We start from the raw sequence: 26,196 nt of genomic DNA, 5'->3' as shown, positions 1-26,196 counted from the left end.
AAGCATGGGCTTTACGAATGGCTCGTTATGCCATTTGGCTTAACGAATGCCCCAAGCACATTCATGAGGCTTATGAATCACGTTTTAAGACCTTTTATTGGTAGATTTTGCGTAGTATACTTCGACGATATATTGATCTATAGTAAAAATTTGGATGAACATATTTTACATTTAAAATCTGTTTTGGAAGTATTGAGAAAAGAAACCTTGTATGCTAATTTGAAGAAATGTGATTTCTGCACTAACAAGGTTGTGTTTTTAGGTTTTGTTGTTAGCTCGGAGGGTCTTGAAGTCGATCAAGAGAAGATCAAGGCGATCCAAGAATGGCCCCGTCCGACGAATGTCTCCCAAGTCTGAAGTTTCCATGGACTAGCAAGTTTTTACCGTCGATTCGTGCCAAATTTCAGCACCTTAGCCGCACCTTTAACCGGGGTTATTCGTAAGAATTCCAACTTCATTTGGGGAGAGGAACAAGAAAAATCCTTTTTGAAAATTAAAGATTGTCTAACTCATGCACCGTTATTAGCTTTGCCTAACTTTGATAAAACTTTCGAGTTAGAATGTGATGCATCAGGTTTAGGCATTGGAGCTGTGTTGATGCAAGATGGTCGTCCTATTGCCTATTTTAGCGAGAAACTGAATGGTGCTGTCTTAAACTATCCAACATATGACAAGGAGCTCTATTCGTTGATCCGAGCCTTAGAAACGTGGCAACACTATCTTTGGCCCAAGGAATTCGTCATACACACCGATCATGAGTCCTTGAAGTATTTAAAGGGGCAACACAAGTTGAATAAGCGACACGCTAAGTGGGTAGAATTTCTCGAATCTTTTCCCTACGTTATTAAATATAAGAAAGGTAAGGGAAACGTAGAGGCTGATGCACTATCTCGAAGGTATGCGTTGCTAAATATTTTGGATGCTAAGTTAATGGGGTTTGTATTTCTTAAAGATTTATATGTCAACGATGCTGACTTTGGTGAATTCTTTAGATTATGTGCCAAGATGCGACGAGATGTCGAACGATTTTGTAATAGATGCATTGCGTGAAAACGGGCTAAGTCACGAATTAAGCCCCACGGTTTGTATAAACCATTACCTATTCCCGAAACCCCTTGGTCTGATATCTCCATAGATTTCGTGCTAGGTTTACCTAGGAGTAAGAATGGCCGAGATTCAATATTTGTGGTTGTAGATAGGTTCTCAAAAATGGCCCATTTTATAGCATGTCATAAAACTGATGATGCCGTTAATATTGCTAACTTATTTTTCAAAGAGGTGGTCAGGTTGCATGGCATGCCTAGAACGATCGTGTCCGACTGAGACGCAAAATTCCTTAGCCATTTTTGGAGGACACTATGGGGGTGTCTTGGAACGAAGTTGCTGTTTTCAACCACTTGCCATCCACAAACGGACGGCCAAACCGAAGTGGTCAACCGGATTCTGTCTACATTACTTCGAGCTATTATTCGGAAGAATGTGAAGGCTTGGGAAGAATGCTTACCACATGTGGAGTTTGCGTATAATCGAGCTGTTCATTCAGCTACCAAATTTTCTCCTTTTGAAATTGTCTATGGTTTCAATCCATTAACTCCACTTGATTTATTGCCATTGCCTTCTAATCAACTTGGTCATGTAGATGGGAAGCGCAAAGCTGATTTCGTCAAGCAATTGCACCAACGAGTTCGAGACAATATTGAGGCCAAGACCAAGAACTATGAGCAACATGCTAACAAAGGTCGTAAGCGAGTTGTGTTCGAACCGGGAGATTGGGTTTGGTTGCATATGCGCAAGGAGAGATTTCCTATGCAAAGGCGATCCAAACTTCTTCCGAGAGGGGATGGACCGTTTCAAGTCCTTGAGCGAATTAACGATAACTCCTATAAATTGGACTTGCCTGGTGAATATAATGTTAGCGCGACTTTTAACGTTTCTGATTTGTCTCCGTTTGATGCAGATTCCGATTTGAGGGCAAATCGTTCTGAAGAGGAGGGGAATGATGTGAGCTTGCCTACGAACCAAATGGAGAACGAACAAGAAGCCATTAAGCTGCCCATTGGTCCAATAACGCGAGCTAGAGCTAGACGATTCAAAGATGCTATTTTAGCAATGGTGGAACGGGTTGAGGAAAATGATAGCAAGGAGTTTAAAAACGAGCTGAACATATTCAACTTCTTTGAAGCTGAATTTCGTTCTAGCTAATTAATTTGCTGCTGGAATTTTAGACCATTTAAATAAGCATTTAAATAATTTTATTACAGCTTTTAAATATGTCTTAATTTATTACAAGTGTTTAATATGTTGATTTGGTTGAATTAAAGGTGTCTAGATGTCATTTAATTTGTTTGAATATATTACATGAATTAACTATGTTCAGCCGAATTAATGTGTCTTGTTTAGTACATATTTAATTCGGCTTAATGTTAATTAGTATGTTCATATTATGTTTTAAATTAATTCAGCTGAATTGAGTTAAATTAATGAGGTTCATTTGTTTTATTTAGGTTCAGCCGAATGTGGAAGATGCATGGGAAAGGTTGGCCGAATGTGGTGTGCAAGATGCATGCATGTTGGATTCAATGCACCTAATGATACATGCATGAACTACATTAAAAATGGTGTCCTGATTATTGAAGTTCTCTAAGTGACCATTCGGCTAAAGAGAGAGTTTTTCAAGCTGCCATTATTTCCTTCACATTGCTGGATACATTTTGGCCATTTGGTTCTTGGTGTTCACATTTTAAGGCTCTTCAAAACCGTCCATTCACACCTAATGTGGCTGTTCAAGTGCCCTCTTTATTATTGATAATTTTTCAGCAAGAGTTGCCTATTGAATGATCATTTAAGCTCATCAGCTGAATGTAGCTGCTACATGCATTCCCAAGATTCATTTGCTTAATATGGAAGCTTCATGTATGGTCACCATTCAGCCGAACCTACATTGGCCATTTTTGTTCAATGTTTGCTTAGAAACTAAGTCTAGAATATGTCCATTCGGCTACTAGGCATTAGGCTATAAATAGTTACTCATTTTCTTGTAAAAGGACTTTTGACAAAATTCTGAATGAAATATCATTTTAGTGAGGCAATTCACTCTCTTTATTCTCCAAAGCTCTAATTGACTTATCTTCAACAAGTGGCGTCAATCTGACTTTGTTTCGAACTTATCACCATTGGTGTGGCGTTCTTCATACCGTATGTTCCTATTTTGCTAAATATAGGGTCTCGATTTTATCCCAAATCCTTTCTTTCTTTGAAACCTTAAGCCCCGGGTCCTTATTTGCTAATAAGGGTTCGACTTGTTTTCATTGAAATATCCAGCAAACAACACTCCATCAAACTCCCTTGTTTCCCAAAGCCATTTAATTTTAAACACCAAGACTTGAATTTATTTCAAGGCCGACACTACCTAATTTCGATCGGGAAATATTACGACTCATTATTTCATACGAAATGAGCTCGTATCAGAATTGAATCAAATTTCCATGGTAACTTTCCTTTTCCATTTAAGTCCATAGTTTTCGATAATGCTATGATGTGACCACGTCCCAAGCACCACCAAGCTTGAATCTTGTTTCCCTCGAGTTCCCAAAGGGACCAATGACTCGAGTTAGGTTCAAGCAAATTCATGAAGCTATTTCAGCTTTATTGTTCAAGTTTTGGAAGGAGAATCAGCTCGTTGAAGATGGGGAAGCTCGACCCAACTCCTTGAAGAAACCATGCACCTTAGTGCAAGCTAATTTCAGCTCAATTCCAGCTCCCTTAGCTCAATTCGACTTCAATCAGCTCACTTGAGCTCAATTCCACCTATTTGAGCTCAATTTAGCTTCTTTCCAGCTCGTTAATTTTATTATTTGAATAATTTGAGTGATAGTTTTATTTTAATTATTTTTACTACAGCTCATAACCGAATTTTCTAGCTCAATTCAGCTCATCAAGAATTTTGACTATCATTGAGCTAGCCGAATTTATTATTAATTATATTTTATTTATGTCTTTATTTTAATTTGTTAAATATGTCTTGATATTATTTAATTTAAGCTGAATGTACCTTGAATCAAATTTGTTTATATCTTTTGTAGGTACATCCACATGTGGGAACACAATTAATGAGGATTCATGAACATTTCTGGTTCAATGTATGTTCGGGTACATGCATGACTACCTACAACGAATGGTTGCCTTAAAGATGATGCATGAATGATTCAATACAATGAATGGAAGAGTACATGAATATCCACCTACATGCATCGGTTGCTGACCATTGAATTTCCTATGCACCTATTCGGCCAAAAGACATCTTTTGAAGTGTCCATTCACACCTTGGCCGAATTTAGACAAAGCTATTGGCATCCCATGCATTCATCAGCCCTCAAGTACATTTCCTTACTCATGAAGTTAGCCATTGAACATCCATACAGCCGAATTTGGACATCACTTTTAATGGATACATTTCTAGTTTAGTTTTACACATTTAAAGCCGAATTACTTAGTCTTTAAGCTTGTTTAGTATGACTATTCGGCTATCACCTGAACTCTATAAATAGTTCATTTCTCTTTGTAAAAAGGTTAGACAATTCTAATTATTAAACTTGATTGTGAGGTTTCCTCCTATCCTATTCCGTACGAGTCTCGTTCTGACTTATCTAGCTCGCTAGTGGCGTCAACCCGACTTCTTGAACTTATCACCATCCTGGTGTGGCATTCAACCATATTTTTATACCTTTGGTTCTTACCTCTATATAGGTATTGGGTCAAGGTTCGCTTGTATCCTTCCACAAATTTCACCTTAAGCAATATAAGACTCAGGCAATACTTTTTAGTATTGAACATTCTTGACGTTTAAGTTTTATTTTCCATCTCCATCAATTACCTTTTCTAACCTACCTTGTTTCTATTCTAAACCGACTTTATCAACACCAAACCACTCATCTAAACCCTCTCAAAGCTTCCGCAACCCTTAGCCTAAATCACCCAATTTTAACAACTCCAGCTACTCCTCGTAGACGATCGGGCAACTTTGTGAAACGACTCGATTAACCTAGGCCGGATCACATCATTTGGTATCAGAGCTACTAAAACGAGGAGTGCCAACTTTCGTATCAAGCTTAGAGTAGGTTCGTAACGTGAAAGAAAAATAAAAAAAATTTCAAGTTGTAATTTTTTTTCTCTTTTGTCTTCCCTTTGTATTTCAGCATATTGTAATTGAAAAAAAAAATCAAAAAAAAAATCGAAGTATATAAAAAAAAGTGAAAAGTCTTGTGAGTTTTATTTTGTTATTATTTCTTGTTGCTTCCGAGCATCCATTCATTCTACCATTCCCTCTACCCCCCAAAACGCCACACATACTTTGATTTTTATTTTCTTTGTTTAGCCTACCCTACACCCGACGTTATCCCTTGTAACCCATTTTGAAACCGACCCTCAAGCAGTAAATTAAGTCTATCGAGACGAATTACGAATTTGTGAGACGAGGTCGAGTGGCAAAAGGCAAGAGTGAAATACATCAAAAGAAAAAGCCAAAAATTGAGTCTAAACATGAGTGCAAGTGAAAATCATTATTTCTTTCTGAGAGATTGGTGAGGATTTTGAATTGGTGAGGTTCATTTACTATTTATTCTATCTTTCGATTTTCTAACATTTTCTTGAATCATGTCTCATGAAGAATTCTCTACCGATGAATTTCAATACTTGGTGAACAAGATGGGCCGAATATTGGAGGAAAAACTAAGCCCATTAAAAAGATGTTTGGACCGAGTGGAGGAAAAAGCCCGACGGAAGCAAACTCCACTGAGTCGAGAAATAGAGTCAAGTTCATCACGACGATATTATTCGAGAAGAGACACATATCAAGACTCCTATTCAACAAGGCTTTCGAGACCGCGAAAAGAAAACTTCGAGCAAAAAATCACTCGAGATGAGCGAGAAAGGACGAGCTATTCCTCGTATGCTTCAAAGAAGTCCTTCCCAAAGGATTGTTCTCGAAGAAATGGACGAAAAGCTTATGAAAATATTTTCTCTTTCTTTGAGCCAAATGATTATCTCTTTGATTCTTTCGTGTCATCCGCACATTGTAGTGAAAAAGAAAAAGAAATCAAAATAGTGAGTGAAAAAGAAAATGAAGAAAAGAAAATTGAAAAAGAAATTGAGATTGAGAAAAAAATTGAAAAAGAAAAAGATGTTGAAGAAGAAACGAGAGAAAATGAAGATAGTGAGCGAGAACAAGAAAAGGAGAACGAAATTTTAACTAACCCCCGTGATGTTTGTTTTTGTTCTGTTCCTTCTTTTCAGGTTCCGACAAATCTCTGTGACGAATATCAACTTCAATATCTTCCTAACGAGCGACGTTTTTGCATGACCAAAAAAGGTAAGGATAAAGTTGAAATCAAACCACACGAGCTTGAAGGTAAGCGAGGTAAGGAATTTTTAAAAACCGAGTCATGGCCATCAAGTTTGAAAGTTGTTGAAAATGACTTTGTTTTAAAAAAATTCTCTTATTTTCATTCGATTAATTTCTATTCTTTGAATGTGGTTGATGTTATTCGGTACGAACGACAAACTTAAGATTTGGTTTTGCATGATGTCGGGTTTTCATGAAAAGTGATTCAATTTTTCAAATATGATAATTTTGTGCATCCATTATTGTCATGTGACAAATCCATGAATTTCTGCAAGTTTAATTTGATGAATATAAAGAGATTTGAATGTTTGTATCTATGGACACGAAAACCCTTTTGGTTTGACATGTTTGATTTACTAAAACACTTTGGCGTAAGTAATCAAACTCGTGTGTTCAAACCTGGAATTTATCGTTTTAGGTTGATATGTACGGAACTCAAGCATCCTAAATTTTATGCAACAAATTTATGTCTGTTTGATGCTTGGCCTTTGAAATTTAAAGACTCTGTTTATAATTTAAAATTGTTCTTTGATCATTTTATGTGGTTGTACATGAAATTCATTTTTCATTTCGAGAAGGTAAGATCAAATCATGTTTTTGAACCTGGTATCGATACATATGTTCAATATGTGAATAGTTTTTTAGCCTGTTCCTTTGAGTTCAACGTCTATGGAGACATTACCCTCTTTCAGCATTATGAACCCAACATTTCGAAAAGTGCAAGTTGCCTTTGTGTTTACCCTTCGTTCAGGTTTTTCAAGGATTGTGTAATAAGCTTCGACTTCAATACCTTCTCAAGGAGAAAAGGTTCACTTTGATTGAAAAAGGTAAAATTGATTCTCAATTTTCCACTCCTAAAGGTGAATCAGGTATGAATTCTGATGTTATGATACGACCCCGCCCCGGAAACATTTTTGGTTTAGCTCATTCGAGCTCAATTCAGCTCATTGAGCTCGTTATTAGCTCACTAGCTCATTTAATTTAATTTGCTGGAATAAATTAATTAGTTAAGTTAGTTATTTTAGCTTAAATAATTACTAAGTATTTAATTAAGAAATCTGGACATTTTAAATATGTTTTATTGGTTTTAATGCATGCTTTAAATTTGTCTTAAGACTATTTAAATGTGTTCTATTTAGTACAGCTTTTAATGTGTCTGGACGGATTTAATGCTGTTGTTTAATGTGTCTTTAGTGCTTTAAAGTGCCGAATTTAATATGTCTAATTGTTAACTTAATTCATGTCCAGCCGAATTAATATGGCTAATTAATGTCTTGGTTCAAGCATGAGATTAATTATGTTCAAATAGGGCTGCCGAAATTAATTGTAATGTGCATGAATTATTTGACCGAATTTATTTTGTGTCTGCAGTCATTGAATTCGGCTAAATGGCAAAGGAAACATGCATTTAAGGAGATGTTCCCATGCATGGAACGACATTTAAAGGGAAGTTGGCTGCTGCATTTTTCCTAAACAGCCGAATTTAGTATGCCTTGTTGACCCAATTTTGTTTTGCCTTAAACTTGAGTTAATGGCTGATTTAAATGTGTGCAGGTGCATGGATATGGGGACGAATTTAAAGAACAATTTATTATGCAGGTTTAATGCTAGCTGCCGAATTTAATGTGTCTACAATAGACTTAATAGCAAAGGGAAGCATTTAAAGAGCTGTTGACTTCTCCTTTAGAAGCATGCATGAACGGCATTAAAGGAAGCATGCATTGTGTTTCTATACATCCATTTTCGTGCATAGCAAAGGACTCATTAAGGGCTGCTGATTCCTATTTCCTATGAGCCTTTTCGTGAAGATCAATGGCTCTTGAATTTTGATGCATGCTTGGACGACATTAAATTGGTTGCTGCATTCTTCTCCCTATGCATGGGACGGCATTAAAATCCCTCTTCTCCATGTGCTATTTCGGTCCCTTCAATAGAGCCATTAATGTGCCGTCTCAATTAAGAGAATGCATGAGCAGCAAATTAAAACCTGCATTTAAGCTGCCGTTTGAGCTCACCTAGGAGCCTTTTTCGTGGGAAACAAAGGAGCCTTAAAAGCACCATCCAAATTGAAGGGATGAATGGGCAGATTCTAGAAGTCAAATTTATTACCCATGATGAACAAACATTTGCTTCATGACTAAGGATGCATCTATGGATGGCAAGGGGGGACGAATGTGACTTAAATGTCATTCAATGGATGAACATATATCATTAAAATCGGTTCATGGGCTGATTCATGTTACTTATTAATGGCCAGAATTGGCTATTCATGTCCTAGTTTTAGTATAAATAGTTGGCTTGTAAACATGTAAAAGGTTAGACAATATACTTTTAAACTTTATATGAAATTTGTTTACTTTGTGAGTTTGTTTTCAACTCTCATTGTTCTCCAAAGACTCGTCTGACTTATCAAGTAACCCTTGTGGCGTCAACCCGTCTTTCTATCCAAACTTATCACTTTAATCCCAAAAGTGTGGCGTTCGATTCGTACTGAGGTTCCTATCATTTTTGATAGCGGGTCGAAGTTTCTATCCACTTAACAAACCTTCCATCAACACCCTACCAACCTAAGCATTCTCCTAAGTTACGGGTTAACACATTCCTATTGTGTTAGTTCGGCTTTTGAATACTTAGCCCAAACTTCATCCATTGATTTATGTTTCATTTCCTAAACCAACAAAACTTTATTGAGCCTAAATAATTCCTTTTCTTCTAGCCTATTTTGTAAAGCTTTCAAATTACTCCAATTCACGATCGGGCACAACAACGACTCGGATTCATTAACCGGGCCGGATCGTATCATGTTATGCGACCATCTTTTCTTAAGTTGAATGTAACTAAAATTTTTGAAGACGCCTTGATTGCTGAAAATCACTTGAATCCTGTTGTGGTTAATTATTTGATTTTGCTTGATGATGATAAATCCATTTTGAGTAATGATAAGACGATTTTTCTCTTTGGAAAATGTGATGAATTCATTGTTGAGAACATAACCAAACGACAATTGCGAGTGCCAAACATGCGAAATCATGAATCATATGAAACTTTTCATTTGTGTGTTTGTGATGAAGATTTAAATTTCTTGTTCCATTACTCGCATTCCATTTACTTGAACAATGACTTGTGGAAGCAAATTGAAAGGTTCGAATGCTTAAAAACATATTTGTCTTTGTCTCGACCATTTGATGAGTTATGGATATGGAAGGAGTTTTGTCCATATGATTGTAAGAATGATGTTTTAAATTTGCCTTTTTACATGACTCATACTTGCCTTGTTATGACCATGCCGAATATTGTCCATATGATTAATGGTTGTCTATTTTCATTGATTCATTTGCCATCTCTAATGCCGAATATTGTGAGTTCTTTTGCAAAGGCTTATGAACGACTAATTGTTCCATTCATTCAAGGAGAGTTGCATAAGACGGATTATTTTCTAGAGAACAAACAGCTCGACTTGAGGACAAGTCGTTTTGAAGAAGGGGGAATGATGTGACCACGTCCCAAGCACCACCAAGCTTGAATCTTGTTTCCCTCGAGCTCCCAAAGGGACCAATGACTCGAGTTAGGTCCAAGCAAATTCATGAAGCTATTTCAGCTTTATTGTTCAAGTTTTGGAAAGAGAATCAGCTCGTTGAAGATGGGAAAGCTCGATCCAACTCCTTGAAGAAACCATGCACCTTAGTGCAAGCTAATTTCAGCTCAATTCCAGCTCCCTTAGCTCAATTCGACTTCAATCAGCTCACTTGAGCTCAATTCCACCTATTTGAGCTCAATTTAGCTTCTTTCCAGCTCGTTAATTTTATTATTTGAATAATTTGAGTGATAGTTTTATTTTAATTATTTTTACTACAGCTCATAACCGAATTTTCTAGCTCAATTCAGCTCATCAAGAATTTTGACTATCATTGAGCTAGCCGAATTTATTATTAATTATATTTTATTTATGTCTTTATTTTAATTTGTTAAATATGTCTTGATATTATTTAATTTAAGCTGAATGTACCTTGAATCAAATTTGTTTATATCTTTTGTAGGTACATCCACATGTGGGAACACAATTAATGAGGATTCATGAACATTTCTGGTTCAATGTATGTGCGGGTACATGCATGACTACCTACAACGAATGGTTACCTTAAAGATGATGCATGAATGATTCAATACAATGAATGGAAGAGTGCATGAATATCCACCTACATGCATCGGTTGCTGACCATTGAATTTCCTATGCGCCTATTCGGCCAAAAGACATCTTTTGAAGTGTCCATTCACACCTTGGCCGAATCTAGACAAAGCTATTGGCATCCCATGCATTCATCAGCCCTCAAGTACATTTCCTTACTCATGAAGTTAGCCATTGAACATCCATACAGCCGAATTTGGACATCACTTTTAATGGATACATTTCTAGTTTAGTTTTACACATTTAAAGCCGAATTACTTAGTCTTTAAGCTTGTTTAGTATGACTATTCGGCTATCACCTGAACTCTATAAATAGTTCATTTCTCTTTGTAAAAAGGTTAGACAATTCTGATTATTAAACTTGATTGTGAGGTTTCCTCCTATCCTATTTCGTACGGGTCTCGTTCTGACTTATCTAGCTCGCTAGTGGCGTCAACCCGACTTCTTGAACTTATCACCATCCTGGTGTGGCGTTCAACCATATTTTTATACCTTTGGTTCTTACCTCTATATAGGTATTGGGTTAAGGTTCGCTTCTATCCTTCCACAAATTTCACCTTAAGCAATATAAGACTCAGGCAATACTTTTTAGTATTGAACATTCTTGACGTTTAAGTTTTATTTTCCATCTCCATCAATTACCTTTTTCTAACCTACCTTGTTTCTATTCTAAACCGAATTTATCAACACCAAACCACTCATCTAAACCCTCTCAAAGCTTCCGCAACCCTTAGCCTAAATCACCCAATTTTAACAACTCCAACTACTCCTCGTAGACGATCGGGCAACTTTGTGAAACGACTCGATTAACCTGGGCCGGATCACATCAACCCTTAGCCTAAATCACCCAATTTTAACAACTCCAACTACTCCTCGTAGACGATCGGGCAACTTTGTGAAACGACTCGATTAACCTGGGCCGGATCACATCATACTAACCAGTCTTATTTTTGTGAATTCCACCCCTCGATGAGCAAGACATGTCATGGTGCGTCTCCACCTATTCAAATTTATCGGAGTAATAGGTTTGTCTTACGTTATCTATCCAAAGAGAGAAGATTCATTTTGACCGAGAAAGGTAAATCCAATCCTCAATTGTCTTCTCTTCATATTCGTCAAGGTAAGTCATTTGAAAATTTTCAAATATCTTTGCTCAATTCGATTAAAGTTGAAAATTCCATTAAATTATTTATACTTTGATGTGATGGATTTTCCTTTTGGCATTGTGATGATGTGATTATTACGTTGGAATTTGGAGACTCCCCTCATGTTGTTCAAAAACGAAAGGAAGAGTTAGCATACCTTTGGCCATGGCATACCTTGCATGAGCAAGACAAGGGACCAAATGAGTTACTATATTCGATTAAAGAAATTGATACGACCATGCCCCGGGCACACTTTTGGATCAGCTCCCTAAGCATTGTTTGCAAATCCATGCGAGCTGAATTAGTTCAATTTCATTTTGTTAAGCTCCGTTTAGCTCGTTTCCAGCTCACTCGAGCTCAAGTCAACTCACTCAAGCTCAATTCAGCTCAATCTTAACCCAATGAGCTTATTTTTAGCTTTCTTTAGCTTGCATTTATTTTGCTGAAATAAACCATTTAATTTGTCATTAGTTAAATTAGTTGTTTATCTTAAGTTAGTTAATTTGTTAAAATCTGGACAAATAATTAATTAAGTGTTTTAATTATATCTAAATTAAATACTTAATTAATTATGATGTTTTAAATATGTCTAAAATTGTTAATATGTATGGCCAAATTTAATGTGCAAATTATTGAGTTCATATGCTGCTAATTTAATGTGTTTGAAATGCATTTAACTTGCTGATTTAATTTGCTGCAGGTTCATGAACGGATTGGTGCAATGTATGGGAGTGTGCATGCACAATTGAGGTTCAATGGATGGCATTTAAAGGAGCACATGCATTTGGGACGTTCATGCAAGAGGGAGTTGCTGAAAGTTCATGTATTTGAAGATTCATGGATCATATTTATGGGGGAAAATACATGGGACGTTTCATGCATGATTCATGCATTTTCAAGATGACCATTCAAGTATTTTAGGCACATTAATGCCTCATTCAGCCAAGGGAGATGTAGGATCATTAAAGAGCTGCACATTCATGGAATTATGGAGATTCTTCAATGCTAAGGATGCATGAATGCATCAAGTGAAGCATCATGATGGTTCGGCCAATTCATGTACCATCTTCAAGCATGAACTGGATTTTAATGCTATTTGTGTGAACATGTTAAATACCTGTGTGAACAGAATTTGATCAATTAAACTTAATAGAACTTTTGTTCTTGTGAGGTTACCTCCTCTCTTCTTTCGTTCGAGTCTCGAAGCGACTTATCTAGCTTGCTAGTGGTGTCAATCCGAACTCCATTGAACTTATCACCGAATCGGTGTGGCGTTCAACCATCTTCCTATTCCTTTGGTTCTTACCTCCATATAGGTAACGGGTCAAGGTCCGCTTCTATCCTTCATCAAAATTCACCTTAAGCAATATAAGACTCGGGGCAATACTTTTTAGTATTGAATCATTCTTAAAGTTTGAGTTCTTTATCCATTTCCATTTATTTATCATCTTTGTAACTTAATTCTTTGTTAAACCGAACCTATCTTTCATCAAACCAAAACCCATCCTTTGAACCCATTTTGCCTACCTTCCGCTTATAAAACATTCAAACTCCATCTATCTACAAATTTGAACGAGCTTCTCATCGACGATCGGGCATCTTAAGTGAACCCGACTCAATTAATCGGGCCGGATCACATCATTTGGTATCAGAGCTTGCAAAATGAGGAGCACCGACGTTCGTAGTTATCTCGAAAGATAGGTTTGTAAAAAAAAGTTTCAAAAAAAAATCAAAAAAATCTCGAGTTGTAATTTTATTTTATTTTCTCTTTTCTTTATTGTATTTACCTTACTATTGTATTGGAGTATAAAAAAAATCGAAATTCAAAAAAAAAAGAAGTGAGCAAAAAAAGAAAAAAAAGTAAAAAAAAGAACAAAAAAAGTGAAAAGTCTTGTGAGTTTTATTTTCATCTCTTATTACTCCGATCATCAAGTTTCCCTTCCTACCATTATTTACCCATCCAACGCCACACTTTAAACCAATTTCTTCTTTTCAGCCTACCCTACACCCGACATTATCCCTTGTAACCAATTTGAAACCGACCCTCAAGCAGCAAATTAAGTCTACCGAGACAAATCACGAAATTGTGAGAAGAGGTTGAGTGGAAAAAGGCACGAGTGAAATTACATCAAAGAAAAAGCCAAAATTTGAATGTAAACACGAGTGCGAGTGAAAATCATTATTTCCTTTTCGAGCGAATTTGTGAGGTTTGTGGTAAGGTATTTATTTTCTTTATTATTTTTTTTCTAACATCTTCTTGTCATTACTTAATCATGTCTCGAGAAACATTTCCCGAATCAGAATTCCAATATTTGATGCAAGAGATGCGTAGAATGGTGAAATCAAATTTTGATAAATTGCATGATCGATTGGATCGAGTGGAGGAAAGAGCCCGATGGAAGCCAAACTCACCGGGTGAAGAGACGGAGACAAGATCATCACGAAGGCACACATCCATTGATTTTTTGGGAAGAGATTCATACCATGATTCCTATTCAACGAGGAACTCAAGACGAAGCAAAGCAAGTTTTGAGTTTAAAGCTTTCCGAGGTGACGAACGAGAAATCACAAGTAGTCCTTCGTATGCACCAAGGTATTCGTCCGCCAAGAATCAATCTCGAAGAGGTGATCATTTTTTGTATGAAAGTCGTTCCAATTATACCCAACGAGAGTCATTTCGTGCTGATTCATTTGTAACATCTCCATCCTATAATGAAAGAGCGAGGCAAAAAGAAAAAGAAATAAGAAGAAAGGAAAGACAAGAAATGTTGATGAGAGAAAATGAGCATATATGGAATGAAATCGAGAGACAAAAAAAATGAAAGAAAAGGAACAAGAAATTGAAAAAGAGAGTGAGATTGAAGAAAGAAACGAGTGTCATGGAAAAAGAAATTGAAATTGAAAAAGGATGTGAAAAAGAGAAAGAAATCGAAAAAGAAATTGAGATTGAACAAAAGTGTGAGGAAAAAGAGAAAATTGAAAAAGAAAGAAAAGACAATGAGTTAGAAAAAAAACGAGAGAAAAGGAGGCAAAAGAGCAAGAAAAAGTGAGGAATCTGTTTACTAAACCACATGAGAATTTGTCTTGTTTTGTTTCCTCTTTTCAGGTCTCCGGAAGGCCAAGTGACGATAATTTTCAAATCCAATACCTCTCGAAGGAGAGAAGGTTCATTTTGGCTGAAAAAGGTAATGTTCTCAACGATCCTAGTTCGCCTATGCCAAAAGGTAAGCAAGGTATGAATGTTGAAAATTTTAAAGCACTTCTGCCTTACTCGATTGTTGATGGACACACTGTTGATGATTTGGTCTTTAGAAAGAATCTGAACTTTGACGTGGCTATTTGTCATTCTTTGATTGATGATGATCCATTTGTTTTGTCTAATGATAAGAAGATTCTTGCTTTTGAAAAATATCATTTTGATGGTATTGGTTGTTTATCTTTAACTTGCAATGGAATGCATGTTTTGGATGCGCAAGATGAAAGTCCATATAAAATGTTCATTCTCACTGATCATGTTGAAAAGGAATGGAAATGTATTGATGAATATGCCATTGGCAAGATTTTTATGAAGAACGAATAAATCAGCACCAACAAAATCTGGAATTGTGTGATCAAAAGTTGACATATCATCTGCTTGGTTGTGTTGATCATATGGATTATCTAATTTTTGGTGTGAAATTTCCATGTTTTTGTAAATCTTTTCGAATGAAACTTAAAGGGTTTGCTTGTTTGAATTTGAGTATGTTAACACCTTCGTTGTTTAATTTGTGTAAATTGTTGGAGATAAAAGGACTCTTTTTGCCATTTGGATCGAGTAGTCAAAATCATGTCTTTAATCCTGGAGTTTGCTATTATGAATCATCCATGAAAGAAAGCAAGCATCGTAAAATTTGTTTGAATGAATGTGTAAACAATCTTTGTTTGTATGATACTTTGTCTTTAAGTTTGAAATGAGCCATGTGAATCTTGTTGGTTTGTTAAGTCAAAATCAAAATTTTGTTTTCGGAGGATGTTCTCAACTGTGGACTAAAAGATCCGAACATGATTTGAATGATAATGATTTTGAGTTGCTTAGTGCTCTTTCTATGAAGTCGGTCATGAAATTGCCAAATCAAATTGAAATGGCAAGAGAAAATTTTGTCTTTGACCTCGGTGAACACCATTCTATATCATTGCCTAAGGTAATCGAACCATGGAAAGTTGACTTCCAAAACCATAGCTATCAAATGCCTTGTGATTTATGTTTGTTTCCATCGAAGAAAAAGGTAAGAACGATTTCTATTTTCGACCCCGGTATTGGATTATTTGTTCAAATTGTGAATCAAATCTCAAAAGTTCCTTTGTGTTTAATCTTCATCGTGTCACTAATTCGTTTTATTCTTTTAAAGGTGACAATGTGAAGTGGTACCCTCCTAAAGAGGGAGGGCATGCGAATGAGCTTCTTTTGATCCGAGTTAATTGTGGCTTTCAGAATCTTCAACGATTTTTCGCGAGTAAATGGCCCGATTTGGGGACAAATCGCTTTAAAGAGGGAGGGGAAGATACGACCATGCCCCGGGCACACTTTTGGATCAGCTCCCTAAGCATTGTTTGCAAATCCATGCGAGCTGAATTAGTTCAATTTCATTTCGTTAAGCTCCGTTTAGCTCGTTTCCAGCTCACTCGAGCTCAAGTCAACTCACTCAAGCTCAATTCAGCTCAATCTTAACCCAATGAGCTTATTTTTAGCTTTCTTTAGCTTGCATTTATTTTGCTGAAATAAACCATTTAATTTGTCATTAGTTAAATTAGTTGTTTATCTTAAGTTAGTTAATTTGTTAAAATCTGGACAAATAATTAATTAAGTGTTTTAATTATATCTAAATTAAATACTTAATTAATTATGATGTTTTAAATATGTCTAAAATTGTTAATATGTATGGCCAAATTTAATGTGCAAATTATTGAGTTCATATGCTGCTAATTTAATGTGTTTGAAATGCATTTAACTTGCTGATTTAATTTGCTGCAGGTTCATGAACGGATTGGTGCAATGTATGGGAGTGTGCATGCACAATTGAGGTTCAATGGATGGCATTTAAAGGAGCACATGCATTTGGGACGTTCATGCAAGAGGGAGTTGCTGAAAGTTCATGTATTTGAAGATTCATGGATCATATTTATGGGGGAAAATACATGGGACGTTTCATGCATGATTCATGCATTTTCAAGATGACCATTCAAGTATTTTAGGCACATTAATGCCTCATTCAGCCAAGGGAGATGTAGGATCATTAAAGAGCTGCACATTCATGGAATTATGGAGATTCTTCAAGGCTAAGGATGCATGAATGCATCAAGTGAAGCATCATGATGGTTCGGCCAATTCATGTACCATCTTCAAGCATGAACTGGATTTTAATGCTATTTGTGTGAACATGTTAAATACCTGTGTGAACAGAATTTGATCAATTAAACTTAATAGAACTTTTGTTCTTGTGAGGTTACCTCCTCTCTTCTTTCGTTCGAGTCTCGAAGCGACTTATCTAGCTTGCTAGTGGTGTCAATCCGAACTCCATTGAACTTATCACCGAATCGGTGTGGCGTTCAACCATCTTCCTATACCTTTGGTTCTTACCTCCATATAGGTAACGGGTCAAGGTCCGCTTCTATCCTTCATCAAAATTCACCTTAAGCAATATAAGACTCGGGGCAATACTTTTTAGTATTGAATCATTCTTAAAGTTTGAGTTCTTTATCCATTTCCATTTATTTATCATCTTTGTAACTTAATTCTTTGTTAAATCGAACCTATCTTTCATCAAACCAAAACCCATCCTTTGAACCCATTTTGCCTACCTTCCGCTTATAAAACATTCAAACTCCATCTATCTACAAATTTGAACGAGCTTCTCATCGACGATCGGGCATCTTAAGTGAACCCGACTCAATTAATCGGGCCGGATCACATCAGAAATTAAAATGTTTTGGATGAGGAATAATGTGTTTAAGTGCCTACCATCATTTTCAACCAATTATCCCTTGATCCAACTTAGTTTTCATGTTTGTAACGATGGTCTAACGAAACCCTTTGATAAATTTATGTATGCTTGCTTTGTCCAATTGAGATTTTTGGCATATGTTCGATTGAATGAATATTTTATGAACTATCGAACACATTTTAATTTGACTCCTTTGAGTTTCTTTTTACCGGCTGTGGTAAGAATTTTTCAGGTTTGTGTGACATCTTCCATCCCATTTGATCGAGGAAAACTGATACGACCATGCCCCGGGCACACTTTTGGATCAGCTCCCTAAGCATTGTTTGCAAATCCATGCAACCTGAATTAGTTCAATTTCATTTCGTTAAGCTCTGTTTAGCTCGTTTCCAGCTCACTCGAGCTCAAGTCAACTCACTCAAGCTCAATTCAGCTCAATCTTAACCCAATGAGCTTATTTTTAGCTTTCTTTAGCTTGCATTTATTTTGCTGAAATAAACCATTTAATTTGTCATTAGTTAAATTAGTTGTTTATCTTAAGTTAGTTAATTTGTTAAAATCTGGACAAATAATTAATTAAGTGTTTTAATTATATCTAAATTAAATACTTAATTAATTATGATGTTTTAAATATGTCTAAAATTGTTAATATGTATGGCCAAATTTAATGTGCAAATTATTGAGTTCATATGCTGCTAATTTAATGTGTTTGAAATGCATTTAACTTGCTGATTTAATTTGCTGCAGGTTCATGAACGGATTGGTGCAATGTATGGGAGTGTGCATGCACAATTGAGGTTCAATGGATGGCATTTAAAGGAGCACATGCATTTGGGACGTTCATGCAAGAGGGAGTTGCTGAAAGTTCATGTATTTGAAGATTCATGGATCATATTTATGGGGGAAAATACATGGGACGTTTCATGCATGATTCATGCATTTTCAAGATGACCATTCAAGTATTTTAGGCACATTAATGCCTCATTCAGCCAAGGGAGATGTAGGATCATTAAAGAGCTGCACATTCATGGAATTATGGAGATTCTTCAAGGCTAAGGATGCATGAATGCATCAAGTGAAGCATCATGATGGTTCGGCCAATTCATGTACCATCTTCAAGCATGAACTGGATTTTAATGCTATTTGTGTGAACATGTTAAATACCTGTGTGAACAGAATTTGATCAATTAAACTTAATAGAACTTTTGTTCTTGTGAGGTTACCTCCTCTCTTCTTTCGTTCGAGTCTCGAAGCGACTTATCTAGCTTGCTAGTGGTGTCAATCCGAACTCCATTGAACTTATCACCGAATCGGTGTGGCGTTCAACCATCTTCCTATACCTTTGGTTCTTACCTCCATATAGGTAACGGGTCAAGGTCCGCTTCTATCCTTCATCAAAATTCACCTTAAGCAATATAAGACTCGGGGCAATACTTTTTAGTATTGAATCATTCTTAAAGTTTGAGTTCTTTATCCATTTCCATTTATTTATCATCTTTGTAACTTAATTCTTTGTTAAATCGAACCTATCTTTCATCAAACCAAAACCCATCCTTTGAACCCATTTTGCCTACCTTCCGCTTATAAAACATTCGAACTCCATCTATCTACAAATTTGAACGAGCTTCTCATCGACGATCGGGCATCTTAAGTGAACCCGACTCAATTAATCGGGCCGGATCACATCAGAAATTAAAATGTTTTGGATGAGGAATAATGTGTTTAAGTGCCTACCATCATTTTCAACCAATTATCCCTTGATCCAACTTAGTTTTCATGTTTGTAACGATGGTCTAACGAAACCCTTTGATAAATTTATGTATGCTTGCTTTGTCCAATTGAGATTTTTGGCATATGTTCGATTGAATGAATATTTTATGAACTATCGAACACATTTTAATTTGACTCCTTTGAGTTTCTTTTTACCGGCTGTGGTAAGAATTTTTCAGGTTTGTGTGACATCTTCCATCCCATTTGATCGAGGAAAACTGATACGACCATGCCCCGGGCACACTTTTGGATCAGCTCCCTAAGCATTGTTTGCAAATCCATGCAACCTGAATTAGTTCAATTTCATTTCGTTAAGCTCTGTTTAGCTCGTTTCCAGCTCACTCGAGCTCAAGTCAACTCACTCAAGCTCAATTCAGCTCAATCTTAACCCAATGAGCTTATTTTTAGCTTTCTTTAGCTTGCATTTATTTTGCTGAAATAAACCATTTAATTTGTCATTAGTTAAATTAGTTGTTTATCTTAAGTTAGTTAATTTGTTAAAATCTGGACAAATAATTAATTAAGTGTTTTAATTATATCTAAATTAAATACTTAATTAATTATGATGTTTTAAATATGTCTAAAATTGTTAATATGTATGGCCAAATTTAATGTGCAAATTATTGAGTTCATATGCTGCTAATTTAATGTGTTTGAAATGCATTTAACTTGCTGATTTAATTTGCTGCAGGTTCATGAACGGATTGGTGCAATGTATGGGAGTGTGCATGCACAATTGAGGTTCAATGGATGGCATTTAAAGGAGCACATGCATTTGGGACGTTCATGCAAGAGGGAGTTGCTGAAAGTTCATGTATTTGAAGATTCATGGATCATATTTATGGGGGAAAATACATGGGACGTTTCATGCATGATTCATGCATTTTCAAGATGACCATTCAAGTATTTTAGGCACATTAATGCCTCATTCAGCCAAGGGAGATGTAGGATCATTAAAGAGCTGCACATTCATGGAATTATGGAGATTCTTCAATGCTAAGGATGCATGAATGCATCAAGTGAAGCATCATGATGGTTCGGCCAATTCATGTACCATCTTCAAGCATGAACTGGATTTTAATGCTATTTGTGTGAACATGTTAAATACCTGTGTGAACAGAATTTGATCAATTGTGTGAACAACATAGATGCCGAATATCAATAGGCATTTTAGGCTTATGATACGACCTCGGTTTAGTAGTTGAACCCGAGTCATTTAGTTCCCGATCGTAAATGAAGAAGTATATTAGACAAGAAGAAGATAGAATATATTTGAGTTCAAAGAAGCAAAGTAAGTCCGTGCAAAGTTGGATATGGATTTGGTTTAAGTCGAAATGGTATGACTAGAATGGTCGAGTTCGGTTTAGGATTAATTAAGAAATGGTTTTTGGTTTTGGTACGTTTTGGTATTTGGGAATTGGTACGAAATGGTAAGGGATTTGGTACGAAATGGTAATGGTTCAAAAAGGTCAAGAGTGAACCAACACTAAAGAAAAGTGTCGACCCGAAACTTATAGGACCAAATTGAGTTGGAAATGGTTGATAAGGACCTTGATCCGATACTTAGGAAAGTATGAACCAAAGGTATCAAAGGTGAACGCCACACTCGGGTTTAAGGAGTGATAAGTTCGGAAAAGACTCGGAAAGACGCCACTAAAAAGCTTAGATAAGTCTTATGGGTCTCGAACGAAATTTGAGAGAAAATGCCTCACAAATTTGGCAGCAATTTGTTACTTAAAAATGTCAAAAGTCTTGCGAATTTTTATTTTCTTCTCTTATTTACTCCGATCATCAAGTTTCCCTTCCTACCATTATTTACCATCCCAACGCCACATTTTAAACCAATTTTCTTCTTTATTCAGCCTACCCTACACCTGACATTATCCCTTGTAACCCATTTTGAAACTGACACTCAAGCAGCAAATTAAGTCTATCGAGACGAATTACGAATTTGTGAGACGAGGTCGAGTGGTAAAAGGCAAGAGAGCGTGAGTTCATTCAAAAAAAAGCCTAAAAGAGAGTTCAAACACGAGTGAGTGAATTTTTCTTTTTAGCGAACTTGAGAGATTTGTGGTGAGAATTATTTTTCTTTCTAATTTAACTTTTGTTTTCTAATATTTTGTTGAAGCATGTCTGAAGAATTTTCTGAATTTGAATTCCAAATGTGGAGACAAGAAATGCAAAGGATAATGCGATCTGAATTTCGACAATTCGACAAAGATAAAGAAGATTTGACATCTACTATTGTTGACATCAAGATTAGTGCAATCCTTCAAAGATTGGAAAATGAACCACAATGTGAAGATATGTTTCACACGCGTTGCCGTGTCCACGATAAAGTTTGTTGCCTCATTATTGATGGTGGAAGTAGGTCAAACATGGCTAGTATTCGAACGGTAAAAAACTTGGCTTGGCCACTACCAAGCATCCACGACCCTATCAACTGCACGGACTTACTTTACTTCTTTGAACTCAAATATATTCTATCTTCTTCTTGTCTAATATACTTCTTCGTTTACAATCGGGAACTAAACGACTCGGGTTCAACTACTAAACCGAGGTCGTATCATTTGGTATCAGAGCTACTAAAACGAGGAGTGTCGACATTCGTATCAAGCTCGGAGTAGGTTCGAAACGTGAAAAAAAAATCAAAAAAAAAATTTTGAGTTGTAATTTAATTTTTTCCCTTGTATTTAGCTTACTATTGTATTGGAGTAACAAAAAATAAAAAAAAATTCGAAAAAAAAAAATTGATTGAAAAAAAAAATTCAAAAAAAAAAGTGAAAAAAAATCGAGCAAAAAAAGAAAAGAAAAAAAGGTGAGCAAAAAAAAATCAAGTTTAAAAAAAGTGAAAAGTCTTGCGAGTTTTATTTTCTTCTCTTATTTACTCCGATCATCAAGTTTCCCTTCCTACCATTATTTACCATCCCAACGCCACATTTTAAACCAATTTTCTTCTTTATTCAGCCTACCCTACACCTGACATTATCCCTTGTAACCCATTTTGAAACCGACACTCAAGCAGCAAATTAAGTCTATCGAGACGAATTACGAATTTGTGAGACGAGGTCGAGTGGTAAAAGGCAAGAGAGCGTGAGTTCATTCGAAAAAAAGCCTAAAAGAGAGTTCAAACACGAGTGAGTGAATTTTTCTTTTTAGCGAACTTGAGAGATTTGTGGTGAGAATTATTTTTCTTTCTAATTTAACTTTTGTTTTCTAATATTTTGTTGAAGCATGTCTGAAGAATTTTCTGAATTTGAATTCCAAATGTGGAGACAAGAAATGCAAAGGATAATGCGATCTGAATTTCGACAATTCGACAAAGATAAAGAAGATTTGACATCTACTATCGTTGACATCAAGATTAGTGCAATCCTTCAAAGATTGGAAAATGAACCACAATGTGAAGATATGTTTCACACGCGTTGCCGTGTCCACGATAAAGTTTGTTGCCTCATTATTGATGGTGGAAGTAGGTCAAACATGGCTAGTATTCGAACGGTAAAAAAACTTGGCTTGGCCACTACCAAGCATCCACGACCCTATCAACTGCACGGACTTACTTTACTTCTTTGAACTCAAATATATTCTATCTTCTTCTTGTCTAATATACTTCTTCGTTTACGATCGGGAACTAAACGACTCGGGTTTAACTACTAAACCGAGGTCGTATCAGCTTATAAATAGCTTACTTGTTTATTGTAAAAGGTTACAGAATTTGATTATTGAAAACTTGATTGTGAGGTTTCCTCCTATCCTATTTCGTACGAGTCTCGTTCTGACTTATCTAGCTCGCTAGTGGCGTCAACCCGACTTCTTGAACTTATCACCATCCTGGTGTGGCGTTCATCCACCTTTTATACCTTTGGTTCCTACCTCTCTATAGGTAACGGGTCAAGGTCCATCTTCGACAATCCATTTAATCCACCTTGAGCAATATAAGTCCTGGGGCAATACTTCATATAGTATTGAATCGTTCTTCGCTTGAGTTCTATTTTTCCATTCCATTTTAACTATTAAATTATAAACAATATTTCTTTATTTCACCGAGCCTATCAAACATCTATCCAAACCATCTTTTGACCCCATTTTCTCAACTTCCGCTATAAAAAAATCATCTAACTCCATCTATCTACAAAATCGAACAAACTTCTCGTCGACGATCGGGCAATCAAGTGAATCGACTCAATCAACCGAGCCGGATCACATCATTTGGTATCAGAGCTACTAAAACGAGGAGCACCGACATTCGTAATAAGGCCGCAAGTAGGTTCGAAACGTGAAAAAAAAATCAAAAAAAAATTTGAGTTGTAATTTAATTTTTTTCCCTTGTATTTAGCTTACTATTGTATTGGAGTAACAAAAAAATCAAAAAAAATTTGAAAAAAAAATTTGATTGAAAAAAAAATTCAAAAAAAAGTGAGAAAAAAATCGAGCAAAAAAAAGAAAAGAAAAAAAAAAGGTGAGGAAAAAAAATCAAGTTTAAAAAAAGTGAAAAGTCTTGCGAGTTTTTATTTTCTTCTCTTATTTACTCCGATCATCAAGTTTCCCTTCCTACCATTATTTACCATCCCAACGCCACATTTTAAACCAATTTTCTTCTTTATTCAGCCTACCCTACACCCGACATTATTCCTTGTAACCCATTTTGAAACCGACCCTCAAGCAGCAAATTAAGTCTATCGAGACGAATTACGAATTTGTGAGACGAGGTCAAGTGGTAAAAGGCAAGAGAGCATGAGTTCATTCGAAAAAAGCCTAAAAGAGAGTTCAAACACGAGAGTGAGTGAATATTTCTTTTTGAGCGAACTTGAGAGATTTGTGGTGAGAATTATTTTTTCTTTCTAATTTAACTTTTGTTTTCTAATATTTTGTTGAAGCATGTCTGAAGAATTTTCTGAATTTGAATTCCAAATGTGGAGACAAGAAATGCAAAGGATAATGCGATCTGAATTTCGACAATTCGACAAAGATAAAGAAGATTTGACATCTACTATCGTTGACATCAAGATTAGTGCAATCCTTCAAAGATTGGAAAATGAACCACAATGTGAAGATATGTTTCACACGCGTTGCCATGTCCACGATAAAGTTTGTTGCCTCATTATTGATGGTGGAAGTAGGTCAAACATGGCTAGTATTCGAACGGTAAAAAAACTTGGCTTGGCCACTACCAAGCATCCACGACCCTATCAACTGCAAGGACTTGGTGTTGAAGGCAAATTTGAAGTTACTTAACAAGTGCGTGTTGCATTTTCCATCGGAAGATACCAAGACGAAGTCCTTTGTGATGTTGTGCCTATTCAAGTCTGCCATTTGTTGCTAGGAGAACCATGGCAATCGGATCGCAAGGTCATTCACGATGAACGTACCAATAGGTATTCCTTCAAGCATCAAGGAAGGAAAATCACTTTAGCGCCGCTCACACCGGAACAAGTGCAAGAAGACCAATTCAAAATGAAGCAATCCATTGAGCGAGAAAAGGAGAAAGAGATTGAAAAAGAAATTGAAAAAAAACAAAAAGAAAACGAAGAAGAAAAAGAAATTGCAAAAGAAAAGAAATCGAAAAAGTGAGAGAAAAAGAAAATGAAGAAAAGAAAATTGAAAAAGAAAAAGCAAAAAAAGAAATTGAAAGAGAGCTTGAAAAGAAATCAAGTGAAAAAGAAAGAGAGTCTATAAAAGAAACGAGTGTCATGGAAAAGAAATTGAGATTGAAAAAGGATGTGAAAAAGAGAAAGAAATCGAAAAAGAAATTGAGATTGAACAAAAGTGTGAGGAAAAAGAGAAAATTGAAAAAGAAAGAAAAGACAATGAGTTAGAAAAAAACGAGAGAAAAGGAGGCAAAAGAGCAAGAAAAAGTGAGGAATCTGTTTACTAAACCACATGAGAATTTGTCTTGTTTTGTTTCCTCTTTTCAGGTCTCCGGAAGGCCAAGTGACGATAATTTTCAACTCCAATACCTCTCGAAGGAGAGAAGGTTCACTTTGGCTGAAAAAGGTAATGTTCTCAATGATCCTAGTTCGCCTATGCCAAAAGGTAAGCAAGGTATGGATGTTGAAAATTTTAAAGCACTTCTGCCTTACTCGATTGTTGATGGACACACTGTTGATGATTTGGTCTTTAGAAAGAATCTGAACTTTGACGTGGCTATTTGTCATTCTTTGATTGATGATGATCCATTTGTTTTGTCTAATGATAAGGAGATTCTTGCATTTGAAAAATATCATTTTGATGGTATTGGTTGTTTATCTTTAACTTGCAATGGAATGCATGTTTTGGATGCGCAAAATGAAAGTCCGTATAAATTGTTCATTTTATCTGATTCCATTGAAAAGGAATGGAAATGTATTGTTGAGTATGGTATTGGCAAGATTTTTGATGAAGAACGAATAAATCAGCACCAACAAAATCTAGAATTGAGTGATCAAAAGCCGAGATATCATTTGCTTGGTTGTGTTGATCATGTGGATTATCTAATTTATGGTGTGAAATTTCCATGTTTTCATAAATCTTTTCGAATGAAATTAAATGGTTTGCTTGTTTGAATTTGAGTATGCTAACACCATCATTGTTTAATTTGTGTAAATTGTTGGAGATAAAAGGACTCTTTTTGCCATTTGGATCGAGTAGTCAAAATCATGTCTTTAATCCTGGAGTTTGCTATTATGAATCATCCATGAAAGAAAGCAAGCATCGTAAATTTTGTTTGAATGAATG

The sequence above is a fragment of the Gossypium hirsutum genome, chromosome A10, assembly GCF_007990345.1.
Source record: "Gossypium hirsutum isolate 1008001.06 chromosome A10, Gossypium_hirsutum_v2.1, whole genome shotgun sequence".
Taxonomy (NCBI): Eukaryota; Viridiplantae; Streptophyta; class Magnoliopsida; order Malvales; family Malvaceae; genus Gossypium; species Gossypium hirsutum.
Note: the sequence above shows the minus strand (reverse complement) of the source record.